This window comes from Hemicordylus capensis, chromosome 3, assembly GCF_027244095.1.
Source record: "Hemicordylus capensis ecotype Gifberg chromosome 3, rHemCap1.1.pri, whole genome shotgun sequence".
Classification (NCBI taxonomy): Eukaryota; Metazoa; Chordata; class Lepidosauria; order Squamata; family Cordylidae; genus Hemicordylus; species Hemicordylus capensis.
This window is the reverse complement of record NC_069659.1, coordinates 92763589-92783374: the sequence shown is the minus strand read 5'-3', so window position 1 is coordinate 92783374 and position 19786 is coordinate 92763589. Positions and strand designations below refer to the sequence as shown.

At 44.8% G+C, this 19786-nt stretch overlaps 1 long non-coding RNA gene across 1 annotated transcript in view; it reads right to left on the bottom strand.

Annotated features, from left to right (window-relative positions):
* LOC128349137 (uncharacterized) overlaps nt 1-19294 on the bottom strand; it is a 101274-nt gene extending 81980 nt beyond the window's left edge. Inside the window, exon 1 of the long non-coding RNA XR_008318577.1 lies at nt 19186-19294. This is a non-coding gene — a long non-coding RNA (uncharacterized LOC128349137). The remainder of the gene's footprint in view (nt 1-19185) is intronic.
* Between the last annotated feature and the right edge of the window lie 492 nt (nt 19295-19786).

Genomic DNA, 19786 nt, shown 5'->3' with positions numbered 1-19786 from the left:
TCAATTTTATTTAGCCATTTAGATTATAATCATTTCATGTGGGAGTAGGACAAGCCACTGGTGGGAAGCTAAACTGGCTAAGAACACTAGATGCCAATTGTAGTTGTGTGTATTGCTTGATTAAGCAAGTGTCTGTTGTTTCCAGTACTGGATGATGCCTCTGGATGTAATGATCAAATCAAAGGAATATGTTGGGCTGAGATCTGACCTGTTGTTTTGGCTGTCTGTGTGTCACTAACACCTTATGAAGCAGTCAGGCTCCTCCTTTGGTCTGTCATGTTTCATGAGCCGCCGTGCCAATAACAACCAAACCCTGGGAATAAACACTATGGTAAAGCCAAGCTGGTTTTGGGGACATGGCCTTGAGCTCATTGTGTTATGTCAGAAAAGGGTGAGTGTAGGATGTTGTGGGTGTCCATTATTTTAGCATGTTAAACGAGGTGCTTCCACAGGGCACATTCTGGTTCACCCGGCTAGTTATGTAAAATGCATCTGTCGTGTCAATAACATGCACCTTTTAAAATACTAAACTTCCCTGCTCAGGGAACAGATTTGCCCACTATCTTCCTCCATACACCAATGGGTTGGATCACACTGCTACCTCCATCCAGAGTGCATTTTTCCTCCAGGCTGGTTCTACACAGGTGGTCTTGCATTCCATTTCTGGTCATGTTGCAGTTACACTAAGAGCCAAATCACATGTTATGTGAGAAATCTGGATCTCCTGACATTTTTATTTTTATTTCAAAGCAGCTCTAAGGGGTGCTCCAAATCTGATAGAGCTGCAGTGTTGATAGAAGGGTTTAACCCTACTCCCATGCCATTTCCTCCGATCTTAAATCACCCTCCCCCACCAAAAAAACCCACACCCAAGAACTGCTGTTAGCTTCATGGGGGGAAATTCAAATACTTACAAGTCTGGCTCTGAACACCTTTCAGTCCAGGGTGTCTCACTTCTGAATGCTGTTAAAACCACTTAATGGGGAAGGGAGTTGCTTTTCCATTTGATTTACAGTTGGGAAGCTCAGCAGAAGGGAAACTCAGTTTAGAGTTGCTTTCTGTTACCACGGTGTGTTTTATTTTTTAGCCTACTTTCAACATAAAAAGTACACTTATGAGACTGCCTTGGGTCTGTGTGTCCATCTGTGTGTGTCCCCCAACAACTTTGTAATGCCTATACCCTCCATGATGGCATGTCCCTGAAGGTCAGCTGCAACCATCCAGGTCACCTATCAAATGCCATTCCAACTTGTAAAGGCATCAAACAAGGCTGCAAATTTGCCCGGCTCCTGTTTAACTTCTACATAACTGCCATGGTGGGCCACCTAAAGAACCTGGACTTTTACCCTCCACCCTCCCAGCTGGCAGAGAAACACATCTCCATTCTGCTCTACCTAGATGATGCAACAATTCTCTCAGGGACCCCCACAGGAATTAGAAATACATTGAGGGCTCTTGCCCATTACTGTAAGGAGGATCATCTGGAAATAAACTACCACAAAGCCAAAATCATGTTTTTTGCCAGGAGACCAAAGATACACTCCTGGCGTATAAATGGAAATATAATCAAGCAGGTCTCGTGCTTCAAATACCTGAGGATGGTCTTTCATGCTTCCGGTACTAGGAAGGCCCACAGAAGCTACATTGCCCAAAACTCCACTTCCAGAGGAATGCTGCTGCCATCCTAAAATTCTTCCAATCAAATGGAGGCTACTACATACCCATAGCCCTTAAACTGTTCAAAGCTAAGTCACTGGCACAACTCCTCTACAGTGATCAGCTGGTCCCCTTTTCCAACTTTGCCCCTCTGGAGCGAATCCAGTCCAAATTCCTAAGAACTGTATTTCAAATATTATTATTATTATTTTATTATTATTTTACATTTATATCCCGCTCGTCCTCCAAGGAGTTCCAAGGAACTACATACTTGAGTTTCTCTTTCACAACAACCCTGTGAAGTAGGTTAGGCTGAGAGAGAAGTGACTGGCCCAGAGTCACCCAGCTAGTTTTATGGCTGAATGGGGATTTGAACTTGGGTCTCCCCGGTCCTAGTCCAGCACTCTAACCACTACACCACACTGGCTCCACCCTGCTGTCTGTCTAATGCTAGCCTACAATTGGAGGTAAGACTGGTGAAAGTGGAGGCCAGGGTATGGATGTCCATACTCAACTACTGGCTAAGACTCTCCTCCTTCCCAATGGGACTAGCCCCTTTAATGCTGGAGGATGAGTGAACCCTGCTGGCGAAACTATCATTACTCAGTCTCTCCCCTCCCCATCTACTCTTCTTGGGTCATGAGCTGGCCGGAACACTCCTTAAACAGCACATTATGGATACTGAGCACCAAACAGATTTAGGCAGGGCTCCAAACTGCCCTATCATTATAAGTCTAAGGAATACAGTAGGGATGTGCATGAATGGCTCATGCAGTCACGGGCAGGGCGGGGGTCAGTTCCTTTAAAAAGCAGGTAAGCAATACCTTACCTGCTCAACCGCCACCCCATCACTTTTCTGGGCACGGCGTTCACTGTTCAAAGGGCCACCTGTGGCTGCAGACCTACTTACCCACTTTTTAAAGGAACCGACCCCCACCCCACCAAACTGTCGGCACCTGAACCAGTTTGACAGTTCCCTAAGGAGGCACCAAACTGGTCTGGGCACATTCCTAGTACAGTATAGCCAGCACAGCGTAGTGGTTAGAGTGTTGGACTAGGACCTGGAAGACCTGAGTTCGAATCCCCATTCAACCATGAAACTCACTGGGTGACTCTCTTTATTTAGTAGGGGGAGAGTAACTAGCCCTACCCACCCCCAGCACAGTACTTCCAGTGACCGTTGCTGGTGTCTAACTTATGTTTCTTTTTAGATTGTGAGCCCTTTGGGGACAGGGATCCATCTTATTTATTTATTATTTCTCTGTGTAAACCACCCTGAGCCATTTTTGGATGGGCGGTATAGAAATCGAATAAATGAATGAAATGAATGACTCTGGGCCAGTCATGTATCTCTCAGCCTAATCTACCTCACAGGGTTGTTGTAAGGATAATCATGTACACCGCTCTGAGGTCCTTGGAGGAAGAATGGGATATAAGTGCAATAAACAAACAAACAAACAAAGAGTAACACCAGCTGCATACCTTATGCAGCTAGAGGCACCCAACCAGAGAAGGAGCTTCACCTTGGCCCATTGCAACACCCTCCCTTGGGCTGTTTTAGATGGAATATATAGGAGGATCCCCTTGCCAGAACTTCTGTGTCCCTGCGATGCAAGTCAAGTTGAAACCACCGGACATGTCCTCCTAAACTGCCTATTTTACAGAGACATCTGCAACACCATTATCTGCCCATTGCTCACTAGGTCACCCGGCTGTACAGGCCAATTCTACAGCTCTCTACTACTGTCTGACTACAACTCCTACATAACATACAATGTTGCCAAGTTCTGCACCACAGTGTATAATATTCTGATCGCCAGCAAATGTTAACCAGGGTATTTTCCAGATAGAAGCTTGAAACTGCTTCACTACGTATAGGCTTGGTGTACATTTGTACCAGCCAGGGATTGACACTGGTTTGCATGTGGAAACAGCAAGGTGTCATTTGCACAGCCACAGCCACAATTCAGATCTTATCTTGACATTTTAGGCTTAAAGCGTTGTATATGTGTTACAAAATAGTAACTGGGTTTTTTTAGTTTTGAGAACAGTTTGCAGGCTTGCTTAGTTTACTCAGAAGTAAATGATTTAGTTCATTGGGCTTCCTCACAAGTAAGTGTGCTTAGGATTGCATCTGTAGAAGTGTTGCTTCTACTGAAAGTACTTTTTCACACAGCACATAATCTATGGAATTCGTTGCCTTGGGATGTGGCCACCAGCTTGGATGGCCACCAGCTTGGATGGCTTTAAAAGGGACTTAGATTCATCGTGGACAGGTCTCTCAATGGCTACTAGCCAGGTGGCTGTGGGCCATCTCCAGCCTCAGAAGATGCCTCTCAGTACCAGTTGCAGGGGAGCAACAGCAGGAGAGAGGGCATGCACATACCTCTTGCCTGTGGACTCCCCAGAGGCATCTGGTGGGCCACTGTGTGAAACATGATGCTGGACTAGATGGGTCTTGTGCCTGATCCAGCAGGGCTGTTCTTATGTTCTTATGCTTGCACAGCAGACAATTTTTTGCCAATTGTTTATTTTTTATTTTCTGCAAGAGCCCAGTGCTCCTGTGCAAATCTCAGGATGGGGCCAGTTGAAGAGCAGCTGCTGATTAAGGAGGAGCCATTGCCACGCACAAGGCTTGGTTGGAGAATGTGCCGCAGCTAACTCCTCCTGAGTCTTCTGTGCTGTAGTAAATAGCGGATTTAAGCCCAGCCTTTTAGTACAATCAGGGATATGGGAGAGTTCTTGTTGAGAGTTCTTGTTGAATGGGAGAGTTCTGGTTCAAAGGGCACCTTTGAATGTGGGGCAGCTATCCCAGTGGTGGTGGGGAATAGAAGGAGTAACGTTGTCAGGTTAGCAGGCCATTCCAGGGGAAGGGTGGTCAGAAATTTAATTGCTGTCCTCCCTTCTGGCTGTCCTGCCAGCTCTCTGACCTCGGGGAGCGCTGCCAACAACCCACATAGCCTTATCCTGCTTCTCTGCAATGCCAGGTCGGTCCAAAATAAATCTGAACTCATCCATAATTTGGTTATGGATGAAGGGGCCAACCTGGTGTGTATTACTGAGACTTGGTTGTGGGAGGCCAGTGGCCCAGTTTGGGCCCAGCTTCTCTCTCCAGGATATATTGTAGAGGAGCAGGTGAGGGGACGTGGGCGGGGAGGTGGAGTGGCTGTGGTCTATAAGGATAACATCTCCCTTACCAGGGTCCCTGTTAGGGTATCGGTCCATACTGAATGTGTGTACTTGAGTTTGGGGACCAGGGATAGATTGGGACTTCTGTTGGTGTACCAATCGCCCCGCTGCCCAACAAAATCTCTTACTGAGTTCACAGACTTGGTCGCAGAACTTGCGTTGGAGTCTCACAGACTTTTGGTGCTGGGGGACTTCAATGTTCATTTTGGGACCAATTTGTCCGGGGCAGCTCAGGAGTTCATAGTGGCCATGACAACTATGGGCCTATCCCAAGCGGTCTCTGGATGGACGCATATTGCAGGTCACACGCTTGATTTGGTCTTTTACTCCGATCAGGGTGGTGTTCCGGGGTGGGGACTCCTGTGATTTCCCCATTGTCATGGACGAACCACATTCTGGTTAAGGTTGGACTTACCACCACTTCCCACCTCTGCAGGGGCAAGGGGCCTATTAGAAAGGTCCGCCCAAAGAGGTTATTGGATCTGGTAGGATTCCAAGAAGCCTTGGAGGGATTTAACGTTGGCTTTGCCGGTGAACGTGTTGATGCCCTGGTTGAGAATTGGAACAACTTGCTCACCAGGGCAGTAGACACAATTGCTCCTAAGTGTCCCCTCTGACCTGCTTCAAAACTGGCCCCTTGGTATACCAAAGATCTACGGGGGCTGAAGTGGCAAGGTAGGCGACTGGAGCGCAAGTGGAGAAAGACTCGACTCAAATCCGACAGATTACGACATAGAGCACATTTAAAGATCTATGCTCAGGTGATATGTGAGGGAAAGAAGCAGTTCTTTTCTGCCCGTATTGCCTCTGCGAGTTCACGTCCAGCGGAGTTGTTCAGGGTTGTGAGGGGACTAGTATCTGCCCCCCATCCCTTGAACCAGAATTTGGAGTCATCAGTTACTCGCTGCAATGTGTTTAAAGAATTTTTCACAGATAAAATCTCTCGGATTTGGGCCGACTTAGATGGAGATTCCACAATTAATTTGATGTCTGAACTGGAGGTGTCTGACAACTCCTCTTATGCGTTTCTACTGGATCGGTTTCTGTTTGTGACTCCTGAGGATGTGGACAAGCTGCTTGGAGTGGTGAGGCCTACCACTTGCTCTCTTGATCCTTGTCCAACATGGCTTGTTCTATCTAGCAGGGAGGCTGTTGTAGGCGGCCTGGTAGAAATCATAAATGCCTCTCTGAAGGAGGGCAGGATGCCTCCTTGTCTCAAGGAGGCAATTATTAGACCTCTTCTGAAGAAGCCTGCATTAGATCCCTCAGAGTTGAGCAATTATAGGCCTGTTTCCAACCTCCCATGGTTGGGCAACATAATTGAGAGGGTGGTGGCCTCTCAGCTCCAGGTGGTCTTGGAGGAAACTGATTATCTAGACCCATTTCAAACTGGTTTTTGGGTGGGCTATGGGGTGGAGACTGCCTTGGTCGGCCTGATGGATGATATCCAACTGGGAATTGACAGAGGGAGTGTAACTCGGTTGGTCCTTTTGGATCTCTCGGTGGCTTTCGATACTAAAAACCATAGTATCCTTCTGGAATGTCTGAGGGTGCTGGGGTAGGAGGCACTGTTTTACAGTGGTTCTGCTCCTACCTCTCGGACAGATTCCAGATGGTTTCGATTGGAGACTGTTGCTCTTTGAGATCTGAGCTTAAGCTCAAGGCTCCGTACTTTCTCCAATGCTTTTTAATATCTATATGAAACCGCTGGGAGAGATCATCAGGGGATTTGGAGCTAGGTGTTACCAGTATGCTGATGACACCCAGATCTACTTCTCCATGTCAGCTTCTTCAGGAGCTGGCATATCCTCCCTAAATTCCTGCCTGGAAGCAGTAATGGGCTGGATGAAGGAGAATAAACTGAAGCTGAATCCAGATAAGACAGAGGTACTTATTGTGCGAGGTCAGAACTCTAGAGATGATTTTGATCTCCCTGTTCTAGATGGGGTCACACTTCCCCAAAAGGAACAGTTTCACAGTCTGGGAGTACTTCTGGATTCACACCTCTCCCTGGTCTCTCAGGTTAAGGCGGTGGCCAGGGGTGCTTTCTATCAGCTCCAGCTGATATGCCAGCTGAGCCTGTTTCTCAAAATCAATGACCTCAAAACAGTGGTACATTTGTTGGTAACCTCCAGACTTGACTTCTGTAATGCGCTCTATGTGGGGCTGCCTTTGTATGTAGTCTGGAAACTTCAGTTGGTTCAGAATGCAGCAGCCAGGTTGGTCTCTGGGTCATCTCGGAGAGACCACATTACAGCTCTGCTGATGGAGTTGCCTATAGGTTTCCAGGCAAAATACAAAGTGCTAGTTATAAAGCCCTAAACGGCTTAGGCCCTGGGTATTTGAGAGAAGTTCTTCCTCATCATGAGCCCCACCATCCATTGCGATCGTCTCTGGAGGTCCGTCTCCAGTTGCCGCCAGTTTGTCTGGTGGCCAAACGGAAACGGGCCTTCTCGGTTGCTGCCCCAGGACTATGGAATGCGCTCCCTATTGAGATACGATCCTCCCCATCTCTGACAATTTTTAAAAAAATATTTTAAAACCCATCTTTTTACTCAGGCTTTTTCAGCTTCTTAATAATGTATAGGTTTATAATTCTGTGATTGATTTTTAAATTGTTAGTTTTTAATTGTGTTTATGTGTTTTTATATGTGTTTTAACTGTTTTATCATTGTGAACCACCCAGAGACACGAGTGTGGGGTGATATAAAAGTGTAATCAATCAATCAATCAATCAATAAAATAAATTTCAGAGTCCAAGAGTCTTTGCTTCAGTATCTGCCTAGGCAAGTCATAACTTAACATTAACAAGACCAGTTAGTCCATAGACAGACCCAAGGACACAATTTTGTCCTGAATAACCCGGGCCAAAGTGGGCTGTAATACATCAGCCAAGCTTTCTCAGCTTTTAAAAACTTGTTTTTAAATTGTTCTGATTATGTAATTGTTGTTTTATGGTGTTTTTAATTGTTAATCATTGTTTTATGCCTTTATAATTTTTGTTTTAATTATTAACTGATTTTAATGGTGTTTTAATGAAAACTGCCCTGATCCTTTTGGAAGGGCAGTATAAAAGTTTTAATAATAAACAAACAAACAAATAAATAAGAGAGATCCATTCTTAAGGAAAAAATCTGACTTTAACATTGAGGCATATTTGCACCAGAGTAAACCCCCCTTTTTCCTGAGTTAAAAATCCACTCAGAGGCAGGTGAAATCTAAAGAACAAAAAGAGAGGGAAAAAACTTTATTCAAAATACTACAGACTGCTTCAGTCTGAGGCTTTCTCAGCTTTTAGTTACAGTTAACAAATACACTCAGTACTTGCAAGAATACTTCCAAAGATCACTCCAGCTGGTGTTCGGAGTGGCACACTAAAAGCTGTGGTTACCCAGTAGCAAAGATAATTCAAAAAGCACCCCCAGTTGCAAGAAACCTTTAAAAGCACCTTTACAGGGTACAGAGACTTCTACAGAGCCCTGGTAAGATAAAAAGGGCTCAGGCTCAGTTCCTCTTTGTTATGTTACAAATAAAAACACATTAAACCAATTGTAAGGATTTGCAAAAGTACAAAATCAAAAGAAACCTAACGCAGGCTACCTAACACGGTTCCGTGGCTAAACCTTTCCCCGAAGCCAAAGCCCTTGGCTTCCTTTTCCCTTGAACTCACCCCAAACTCCAGAAGATAATTCAAGCTTCCTGCAATCCTGTCTCTCAAGGATCTGCAGATGTCCTTCCATGAGAGAAATCTCAAGACTGGCTGTTAGCCATGAGGCCGCCAGACTTCATGGCTGGTGCTCATGAAGCCTGCTCCCCATCTTCTCTCATCACCCTCTTGGCTCCTTCTGAGAACAAAGACAGCCTTCACTTCCTGGCGCAAGGCTCTCCAGGTCCCGGTCACCATGTGCTGAGTTGCTGATCCCCCAGAGGCCACTGCCTGTCAGTCAGGACAGGCTTCACTCTTTAGGGAAAGGGAGGGGACGATTACTACATGTGCCCATGTGCAAATTCACCGGCAGGGGGAGAGAGTAGGGAAAGCCATCAGTACCTGCCGCCGCCTCCTCTTCTCTCTCTCTCTCTTGCTCTCTCCTGGGAGGAAATGGTGTAAAATCTGACAGTGGCTTCAAAATGTTAAGGTTAACCATGGGATTTCCCACCATTTGCTCCCGTGCAGTCTGGAAAGCACCCAGGTCCGACATAGCTCATACCTGTTGTCTAGTTACTCAGTATTACTGCTTTTACTGCATAAGCTTCTTAGAGAGCACAGAGTATATCCTATTACTTTTATTCTAGGTTATAGTCATCGTTTTAGTCTTATCATTTTTGTAGCTTATAGCTTTTGTAGCTTTTAAAAGATGTTATAGCTTTTAATATATTTTATAGATATAGACTTATAGATTCTAGTTTTATAGATTTATGTCACTACCTTTAACTCTACAGCTCACAGTATGTAGGCATAGATTCTACTGTGTTTAATGTCAATACAGTAGTTGCTAACTTCACAGCTTCCTTTTACTTTATGCTGGCCAAAGGCTGAAATAAAGATATTGACTGATTGGCTGACTGACTGATTGATTGAATGTAATGCCTGCACCCATTTGCAGCAAATTTGGTACAAATGTTGTTCCACATAGGGGCACCTGAACGTCATGATTTGTGATGACATCGTGCATGCTAGTCTAAGATGGCAGCTGCATGGAAAGTAGGTGGATTCGTTCGTACCCAAACTGCTTGTTTTACTTTCTTTCAGTCAAATGTAAAGTGATGCAAGTATGCCAAGCTGCAGCGATTAACTCCAACTATGTCTCCACCCATTATGCCAACACACTGGGCTTCTCACATCCCACTTCAGAGGTGTTATATGCCCTCCTTTGGCAAACAATTACGTAATAAACAATAAACACTCCTGGGGCGCTTCCAGAAATGGGTTTTATGAGTGTTGAAAAAACTTCCTGTTAGGAAAATTTGCCTTCTGGGTCAAGCCTTCACATATTATCTGGCTGAGAGATGGCACAACTGCCTCTTGTTCTCCTGCCAAATGCACCCAGCTTGCCTGCCTCTCTCTTTATAGATATGCTTATTCATATTACAACTCTCTCTTCCTCCTCCTTTACTTTATCTAGTTTTCCTCCTTGAAGTGGACCTTCCACTTAAGATGCATTCCAGCAGTTCATACCTTTAAAAAAAATAAATAGCAATAGATGCTTTGTTTTACTGCCATTTTGGTATTTTGTCCAAAGTATTATGTCAAGTATTATGCTGAAGAAATTTGAAGGAAAGAGAAGAGGACAGCCATCAGCAAGGTGGATGGACTCAATTACGACAGCAATGAATGCACCACTGAGAGATCTAAAAGGCCAAGTTGAAGATGGATCATCCTGGAGAGAATCTATTTATGTGGTCACTAAGAGTCAACACCAACTTGACAGCATTTAATCAATCAATCAATCAATCAATCAAACAATCAATCAATCAATCAAACAAACAATCAATTATGTCAGGTCATTGTAGACCATTTCAGTGCCTGAGGAGCACCTGAGAGTGACTTGATTGTCCCAACTATGGGTGCTGGTCATTCTTTTTAGGGATGTGCATGAATCAAGATCAAGTACAGATTAGAAACCAAACTGGTTTGTGGGGACACCAAACCAATTTGACTGGTGGAGAGCGGCAAGTGGTACCTTTAAAAGTGAGGACAGGAGGTCCTTACCTGTTCCTCCACCAATCCATGCAGCTCCCTGCTGTGGTGGCAAACCCGCCCCCAGCAGCCTGTGCATGCTAGAAGTGCCCCCCCCGCCAGCAGCCCTTGCATGGCAGCAGCACACCCATGGTGGCTGCGCAGAAGGATGCTGTGTGTGGCTGCTGCCACAGTAGGAGGCTGCATGGAGCAACTGAGGAGCAGGTAAGCAGCATACACGGAGGCCATGTGCATGCCACCCCATGCTGTAGTTGCATGAGGGCTACTGGGGGGAGCACTGCCAGTGTGCATGGCTGCTGGGGTGGGCTGCACTGCTGTGCGGAGCAGTGGGGAAGCAGGTAAGAACCTGCTGTCCTATTTTTAAAGATGTCACTCACTACCCTCCACTAGTTGAATCAGTTTGGTGGCCCCACGAATCACTTAGGCTTCAAATCTGTGCTCAAATCTCAAATTGTGCACATCCCTAATGTTTTTGAGCCTCATGCCCCTTGATATGTCTAGCTCTGTCCTGGCATGTTGTCTTCATATGACCTTTTAAAAATGCTTTTGTGGATTTCCCATTTTCATGGTTGGTTTTGTACTCTTAGATTCATCTTGCTGCATTGTAAATTAGTGTATTTTCAAATCTACTTTTTGTTGTTGCTTTTTTGAGGGACAAAAATACCTTTGGCATTAAAAAAAAGGAGGCTAAATTAATCAAACTTCCTGCTTGGGAACTGCTTGGGCATGTTTAGAACTTTGGTAAAATAGAGATGCAACTGAGAGAGCTGTATTGCCACCTCTTTACATTTTTTAAAAAACCTTTTTCTACAAAGAGTAGCTGGATGGGAAACTGATCCAGAGTAGGACCCCAGCGTGGGGGGTGGGCGGGATTAGCCTTTCCATCAAATGTCCATTTTCTGATTGAAACTGCACTACCGCAAACTACTCTTTGCCCCGGTATTAGAAAAACATAATAGGGCAGTTCACACAATCGATATTAGGGTAGGGGATGCCTCCTACACTAATTTGAGAGCCAGGCATGCTCCCTTTTTTCTATTGTGTATTAGATAGAAAGAAGGTTGGAGGTGGGGAGCTTGATTGTTAGTCAAACCCCAGCTGGGTAGGATGATTATCCTGCCTACCTTGTTCAGAAGCTGGGGACAGAATCTGGGTGGAGTGCATTCGTCCTACTCAGCTGGGGCTTGATTGACAATCAAGCTCCCTGCCTCTGACCTTGTTTTTATCTAACACACGATCAAAAATCAGGAGCATGCCCAGCTCCCAAATTAGGGTGGGAGGCTTCGCCTACTCTAATCTTGGTCATGTAAACTGCCCTAGTGTGAAATACTATGTGTGCATGGGGGAAGAGGGGAAGGGTTAAGCTCAACTTGATTTGACCAAGGCCTTTCCATGGCAGCTATTTGTAAAGTCTACAGCTACTTGCTGAGTTTAAGACACAGCTTTCCATTTTCAGTAGACTTTGAAACATCCCATTTGTTTATAAAGGATCTATTTCAAATGTGTGCAGAGCCCTATTTAATTTCTGGAAAACATTTTAATCATTTTTCACTGTTGGGAATAAAAAATCCAAAGAAATCTATGATTATTATTTAATGACTTTCACATCACCACAAGCCATGTGTGTTCTCTGTCCTTGGCACGTGCCAATGGCCGATGATATAAACCTGGGTCCAGTTTAGAACTGGTTGACGTGTTTTATAAACAAAAATAATGGCCTTCTGAGTCATAGTAATATTCCTCCCTCTTTGTGGAAGTGCTTATTAATCTGGAATTTAAAACTAAAAGAGTGGGCTGACTGGATACAGAGGACTGACTGGATTCTGTATGTCCTTTAAGTAGTAAAAAGAATTGACAGTGTTTGTTGAAATGTGACCGATGATGCTTGGTCAGTGGGGCACTTATAGCAGATTACCCTGGGAACTGGTTACTCTGGGAACTACTGTGAGTCTAGGTACCAGGCACCCCTGTCCCTTGCAACACTTCCTGGCCAGACATCATGCAAATTCCAAAGAAACTGTCTGTGAGGAGCTTAAAACAATTTGGCTAAGCGGGTGTAATATGGTCCACACTCACTCCCCAACTGACATGGGCCAAGTTGGATGCTTTCTATACCCCCTCCTGCCCCCGTTCAAATAATCAAAGCAGATGATGAATTGAGAGAAGTAACATGCCTCTGGATATGATGAAGCAAGAACAGTGGATTGTGAATGGAAAGAGTTAGTTTGTTGATGATGGTTGCATGAGTAGTGACAAATGGGTGGTCACATCTATGACTTAATGTCATTCTGTTTTTAGTAGTTTGTAACAGGGTTGTGCGTTTTGGTTTTTTTCTGTTTTGTTTTTGGCCCGAATCCGAAACACCCCCATTTTGTTCTTTGTTCAAAATCGGCCAATACGAAACACCCCAATTTTGTTCTTTGTTCGAAATTGCAAAATCCAAATCTGAAATGTTTTGGATTTTAAAAAATGGCTCCATGGAAAAACTAGTGGGTGGGGGTGGTAGTGCCCAATGTGTGGAAACTACCACCCAAATTTCAGAGGAACTGGGCGAAGGGCTGATTTTTGGTGAATTTTTGAAGTATAGGATCTTTCCCATAGGGAAGAAAGGAGGTTTCAGCAAAAGTATAGCTTCATGTTGGAGGGAAAGTGGTGGCCCAGAGCAGAGTAGGGTGCGTAGTAGTGTCCAGTGGGGGCAAGGAAGCTGCCAGAAGTATTTCAAAGGAACTGGGCAGAGGGCTGATTTTTAAAGATGTAATGGAGTTTGCGCAAGTTCTTCCCCATAGGGAATGATGGACCTCCATAATTCCTGCCCCATAACTGAACTTGGGGGGCACCAGGGTGGCCCAGAACGAGTGGTGGTATAGAGCACATAGGGTGCCAACCACCCCCCTGGGTTGCTAACCCATGGGGTACTGGGTTCTGTTGTTTCTGAGATGTTTTGAGTGTAGATTCAGATTCTCTGGTAGCATATGAGAGTGGATTCATGGTTTGTCATTGAAAATCTCATATGCTACCAGAGAATCTACACTCAGAACACCTCAGAAACAACAGAACCCAGCGCCCCATGGGTTAGCAACCCATGGGGTTGGTTGGCACCTTATGTGCACTACACCACCACTTGCTCCCAGCCACCCCAGTGCCCCCCAGGTGGAGTTATGGGTCTGCTGAAACCTCCATTATTCCCTGGGGGGGGGGAACCTTAAAGAAACCTTAAAGAACTTCAACAATTCCTAAGAAATCAGCCCTTTGCCCTATTCCTTTGGAATCTGGGTTGTGGCAGACACCCCTTGGGGGACTGCCACCCAACCTACTGTTTTGCCCCTCAGGCCCCCTTTCTGTCCTGAATCTGCCCCAAAGACATGTCAACTTCAGAAATTCTTTAAAAATCAGCCCTTTCCCCAATTCCTTTGGAATCTGGGTGGCAGCAGGCACCCATTGGGGCACTACCACCTGAACCACTCTTCTGCCCCCAAAGCCCCCTTTATCCCCCAAATCCACCCCAAATAACATCAACATCACACATCAACAACAGCAGAGCTTTAGAAAAAATCAGGCAGATTTCCAAAGGTCATGCACATCCACATCCACATTTAGAGGAGACCTGGTCTTGTGGTAGCAAGCATGACTTGTCCCCATAGCTAAGCAGGGTCCACCCTGGTTGCATATGAATGGGAGACTTGATGTGTGAGCACTGCAAGATATTCTTCTCAGGGGATGAAGCCGCTCTGGGAAGAGCAGAAGGTTTCAAGTTCCCTCTCTGGCTTCTCCAAGATAGGGCTGAGAGAGATTCCTGCCTGCAACCTTGGAGAAGCCGCTGCCAGTTTGTGAAGACAATACTGAGCTAGATAGACCAATGGTCTGACTCAGTATATGGCAGTTTCCTATGTTTCCTATGTTCCTATCCCCCCTTGCCTGAAATGCAATTGATCTACACACAACAGTGTGAAACAACAACAATGAAATGCACACTGCCCCACTGGCCAGTGAGGGTAAATACACACTGCCCCACTAGCCAATGAGGATAAAATTTACCCTTAAATTTGCTTAATAGGCATAAGGAGGCAATTGTCAGCAGATCAGCCCATGCTTTCGCTGGCCAATCTGCAGGCTGGAAGGGCTGGAAATTCAAACAGATGTCAAAACTCAAATGGAGACTGAAGGAGAAAGACTTTTTGCAATTGCAAAATGGAGTTCCAAAACAGCCAAAACAACAAAATGTTTTGTATCTGAAACAGGGACGTTTTGTTTTGGCTACAACATTTTCTGTTTTGAGCATTGGGTGTTTTGTTTTGGCTACAAAACAGCCAAAATGGCCTGTTTTGTGCACAAAACGTTTTGTATCCGAAACAAAACGCACATCCCTTGTTTGTAATGCCATTACTAACATTGAACTGAAATAGTTTGTACATGTTAGCAAAACTTTAGAAATAAGTGTAATTAACCTTTATTGTGTAAAGCAAAAAGTAAAATAGCTAAGCTCCATACATTTTTTAAAAAGGGTGGGGGGGGCTTGCCTGCAGGCTTACTGTCTAAAGCAGTGTTCTTCATTGTAAGGCCCTGGGGCCAGGGGTGGCCCCCTGACTAATTGTTTATTGGGCCTGTGTGAAGCTTTAATCAAAACTGAATATTCTGCACAGCTCCCCTGGCACCATGTGGAGGTGGCTATTCCCACCATCCAGTGCTCTGCTTTGCCCAGAACTGAAGGCAGGGACATAGCAAGGTTGGAATGGGCCATAGGACAAGAAGTGAAGATGGGCCCCTGCTGTTCCACCTCCCCGCCTTCCTCTTCGGAGAAGCAAAAGAGGGAGAGCAAACTGCAAACTGTTGTTCAGCTGATGGGCCCCCTCTCCCTCGGGGGCCCAGGGACATTTGTCCTCTGTTGTTCAATTATAGCGACACCCCTGACTGAAGCAGTTCCTTTAAGGGAAATTGAGTCCTCTTAAGCCACAGTACCATCTTGGAATGTGATGGGAAGTGTGGACCTCCCCAGTGCTTCCCCCCTGGAGCTCTTAAGAGAGGGCTCCATCTCTCATAAAGGGTCCTCCTAGCACTGGAAAAAAAATGCATTACTCTGCAGATGTCAGCACAGTGGGAAATGGCTCTCACATCAAACATTTTTTGCCAAAGTGACTTCCACTTGAAAAATTGTGAAGATCACTGATCGAAAGCCACTCCTGCAGGTTGGAGAACCCTCTGGAACAATGTGCAATGTGACACTGGGGGTGGGGTGGCTGCAGCTTAAACAGGGGGGATGAGCTGCAAATGGTGACCCACCTTTTGTCTGCTTGCTTTTATTTCTTTGGGTCCAAGCCAGATGATTTATTTGGCTAGAGAAACTGTAACCCAGCACTGAATTAGGTGCACTTAAGCTTCACTGGTTTCAGTGAGACAAATGTGCACAACATGCACTGGATTATGGCCAAAATGTTTAAAATTATTTGTAATAAATTATGCCATTCCATGATCAGATCTGGAAATAATAATCAGTATGGTAAAAGGGGTGCATTTTCTTGCTTTCATCTGAGGCATCTGTTAAGCGTGTGATTATCATTAGGTGCATCATTGGAGATAAACAGCTGGTTACAGTAAGTGGCTGGATGGTGCTACGTGCCAATCTGAATATCAGAAGAAAAATATTTAAATTGGCTTGGCAGAAGAGTGGCATTTCTTCTGTTTCCATAGGGACACTCTCTCTTCAGCCATGAATATTCCTTCATCAGATCATTCCTGACACGCCAACTGTGTGTGCTGACGGTTGCTGCTGACTTCTCAGTAACCACTGATTCCCAAAATAGAAGCAAGAAGAAAAGGTGCAACAATGTCTAGTTTCTAAAACCAGTGCTGTCCTACATATGCTGGGTCATGGAACTATACAATGAAAGCAGATGAAAGGAAATGATTTCTAAGGAACAAAAGCTTTCAAAACACTATGCAAGGTTTATAATATGGTGTCAATCAGATACACTTAGAAGTACAAATAAGCATTATGAGACAAACACAGAGTTGGGAATTCCGTGTTTGTTTATTTAGTGTATTTGTATACCACTCCAAATGCATGTCTCTGGGCAGTTGACAAGATATTTGCCTCTTAATATACAGTTTGACTTTAGAAAAGACTGATACAGTGTTGCACTGGCTTTCTTATGCGCTTAGTGGGCACTCAGATGTGATGCTATGGACCTCTCCATGCTTCTACCATTCCATATTTCTGTCCTTGGCATCACTATGGTGTCTTTTAGAAGCCATTAGGCCGTGTAAGATGGTTTGTCGCATGGCACCCACTGGCTCCTAACCCCAGATGAAGGCCAACTATTGTCATCTCAAGATCCGCGTGCTCCATTCTTGAACTATAGTGCCTACTCAAAAGGTTTGTTCAGTATTGTGCCACTTCTTTTATGCGTTATCTGTCAGATGACTGATTATGGAATGATTGAACTTTTGAGTGCAGAATTTGAAACTGAGCCCATTCACATCAAAAAAGAGCGTAGACTCGGGGATTTATGGTCGTGTGAACCCACGGGAATCCCTCCAATTGAAGTTGTTCAAAACAAGGTAACCCAAGTTCTGTACCCTGCTCTTTACCCAAGTAGAAGGAAAAGAGAGCTCTTCTTGTTACAATCATGTGGGTCCATTTACTTTTCCTAATAACTCGCGTGATCAAATGGCCATGTTAACAATAGAGAGCTGTGGCTACAGGGGCTATCATTCATGAATGTGCCACTCTGCAAAGCATACTTTATGACCCTGTTGCTTGCAGTACCTTCAGTTGGGCTGGGCCTGCCTCCTGCCCCTTCATGGCCAATCAGAGGAGAGCTGAGGTTGTCATCATCTACTGGCAGCACAATGTATGCTTGCCCAGCTGACTCATTTCTTGGAGGACTTTCTATTGTTCTGATTTCAGCAATGGAGTCTGCAGCTGCCTTGATCTTCTGTGACCCAAACTGAGGATTTGCTCATCTGTGGCTACTAGGGTAGAAGCTCTTTGTGCCCTCCCCCACAAACCACCTCCTTATGGCTGTGTGAAAGGACTCCATGAATGTCAAATGTTGGTATTTTTAACATTCATTCACACTTTTCAAAATACTAAACTCACAAAAAATCTGGAATGTCTCTTCTTTTTCATATGCCCGATATCTCACATTTTGAGCATCAAAATAACAAAATATTTGAAATTCTATACTTTGAAGATTGAGCTTGGGAAGTTTAGAACTTAAAATGAATGTAAACATTTGTTCTCATCTTAAAATCAGTCCTCGGCAAAATAACAGTCAGCAAATAAATCTGACCTTGGTTACAGACTCTAAATACTGTATGTGGCATAACACCCATGATAGTTGGCTATATTTACAGTGTTATTCCCTTAGACCACTGCCCTATTTGCTGTGGTAGTAATACTATTAAGTATTGTAGTGTATGCAGTTAACAGCATTAGTTGAATATTACGGATGTTATAACTATTGTCAGAAAATGATTGTGTATCTGAAGCCTCTTTTTTACCTTTCAGACTATTATTATCTAGGAACAAAGATATGTACTGATAGTAAATGGCAATACTTTTATTATGTATTGCATTTGCTTTTGCCCATATTTGACTGCTGGAAGCTGCCTTCTTTGGCTGCATTCTGTGTAGGCTTGGCATATCTCCACCCTCCTACTAACCCATTTATGGGCAAAACATCCTGTCTGGGCCTGATCCAGACCTATTAAACTCTTGAAAGGGAGGTGTCAAGAATTCAAGATAGGTTGGCTAGAAGGCTTGGGAGCCACACCCAGAATATGACTACTCCCACATTTTGTTTTCCTTCAGGGGCGTAGCAAGGTTGGAGTGGGCCCAGAGACAAGATTTTAAAATGCCCCCCCCCCCAAAGTCCAGGGCCTCCGCACACCCCAGGCCCCCAAGGATTTAAGTCTGATATTCCAAAATAAGTATGCTGCCTGCAAATACATTTCACTGAATACACACACACGTCACAATATATAGTGATATACATTGAGTACTATACATTTGTATTACTTTTAATGCCTAGAACACACTAGAAAGATGAATTATTAAAATGGGCCCCTCGCTGCAGATTAGCAAAGGAGACTTTCAACCATGCAGGGTGAACCTATGTTTGTTTTCTCAGAATTCTGAACAAATTCAGTCAAGTTTGATTGCAGGAGGTTTTTCACAGGAGGCTTTTAAAGCCCTTTAAGACACATCTCCTCTGGAATGGAGGTGCTGCATTCACATGTTGGCCAGATTGACCCTGAAGTCCCTGCAAGTTATTGGGGAGCAGTTCACACACAAGAAAAATAAAATAAAAGCACCACACATGCTTCACAGTTCTCACTCAGACCTTCTGGGTTGCAAAACAACTTGAACATAAGTGCATTTATAAATGAATGAATGAATAAATAAAATTAATAAAATACTGTTCCAGAAGTTTTTGCAATTTTCTGCCATGAAACAAGCCACTTATAGGACTTTTTAGATAGTTTTTTTAAGTCAGCAAATTTTCCAAGCTGTTTCAAAATAAATTTTCAGAGACTTCTCGGTCCCTCCCCCCCCCATATCCAAGCCCTATGGCAAGCAGATCCCTATATATGGGGTGGGGTGGGGCGGGAAAGGTAACCACAAAAAGGAGTTCACACTCTACCTGGAAAATGCTGGTCTGGGTTAAGCAGGGCAGCAAGGAGTCTTCTGCTGCAGAGAACACTCTGGCTGCCTCCTCCTTCCTGGCTTGCTTGGGCCCTACTCGAGTTCAGGCTTCACTGCGGCCTACACGGAGGCCTCCGTGGAAGCCCCGCCCACCCACCGATCAGCTGAGAGGTGGGAGAAAAGGAGCTCTTTGCAGCTTGCCTGCTGCTTCCATTGCGGGCCAGCAGAACAAGCAGGAGAGACGGCGAAGAGGGCAAGTGGCTGAGGGGCCTTGGGGCTGGGCAGGGGGCAATGGGGAGTCACATGAGGTGCCTCTGGGGTGCCCCTCCAGGCAGTGGGGCCCCCAGACAACTGTCTCCCCTTGCCCTATCATTGTTACGCGCCTGTTTTCCTTGTATTTAGCTTTAGGCAGCCAGTTATAGAAGAAGCCAAAGAAACTTCACATTTATTTCTAGTTGCACAGCTTATAGAACCATAACATGATGCAACCCACTATATCTATGATACAAATCAAGCTAAAACTAGTTGTCTGTGCTGCCCCTGGGTCTAGTCTGAAGGCCCATGATGTAGCAACCTAGGGGAATCTAAGCAGGTCTGGG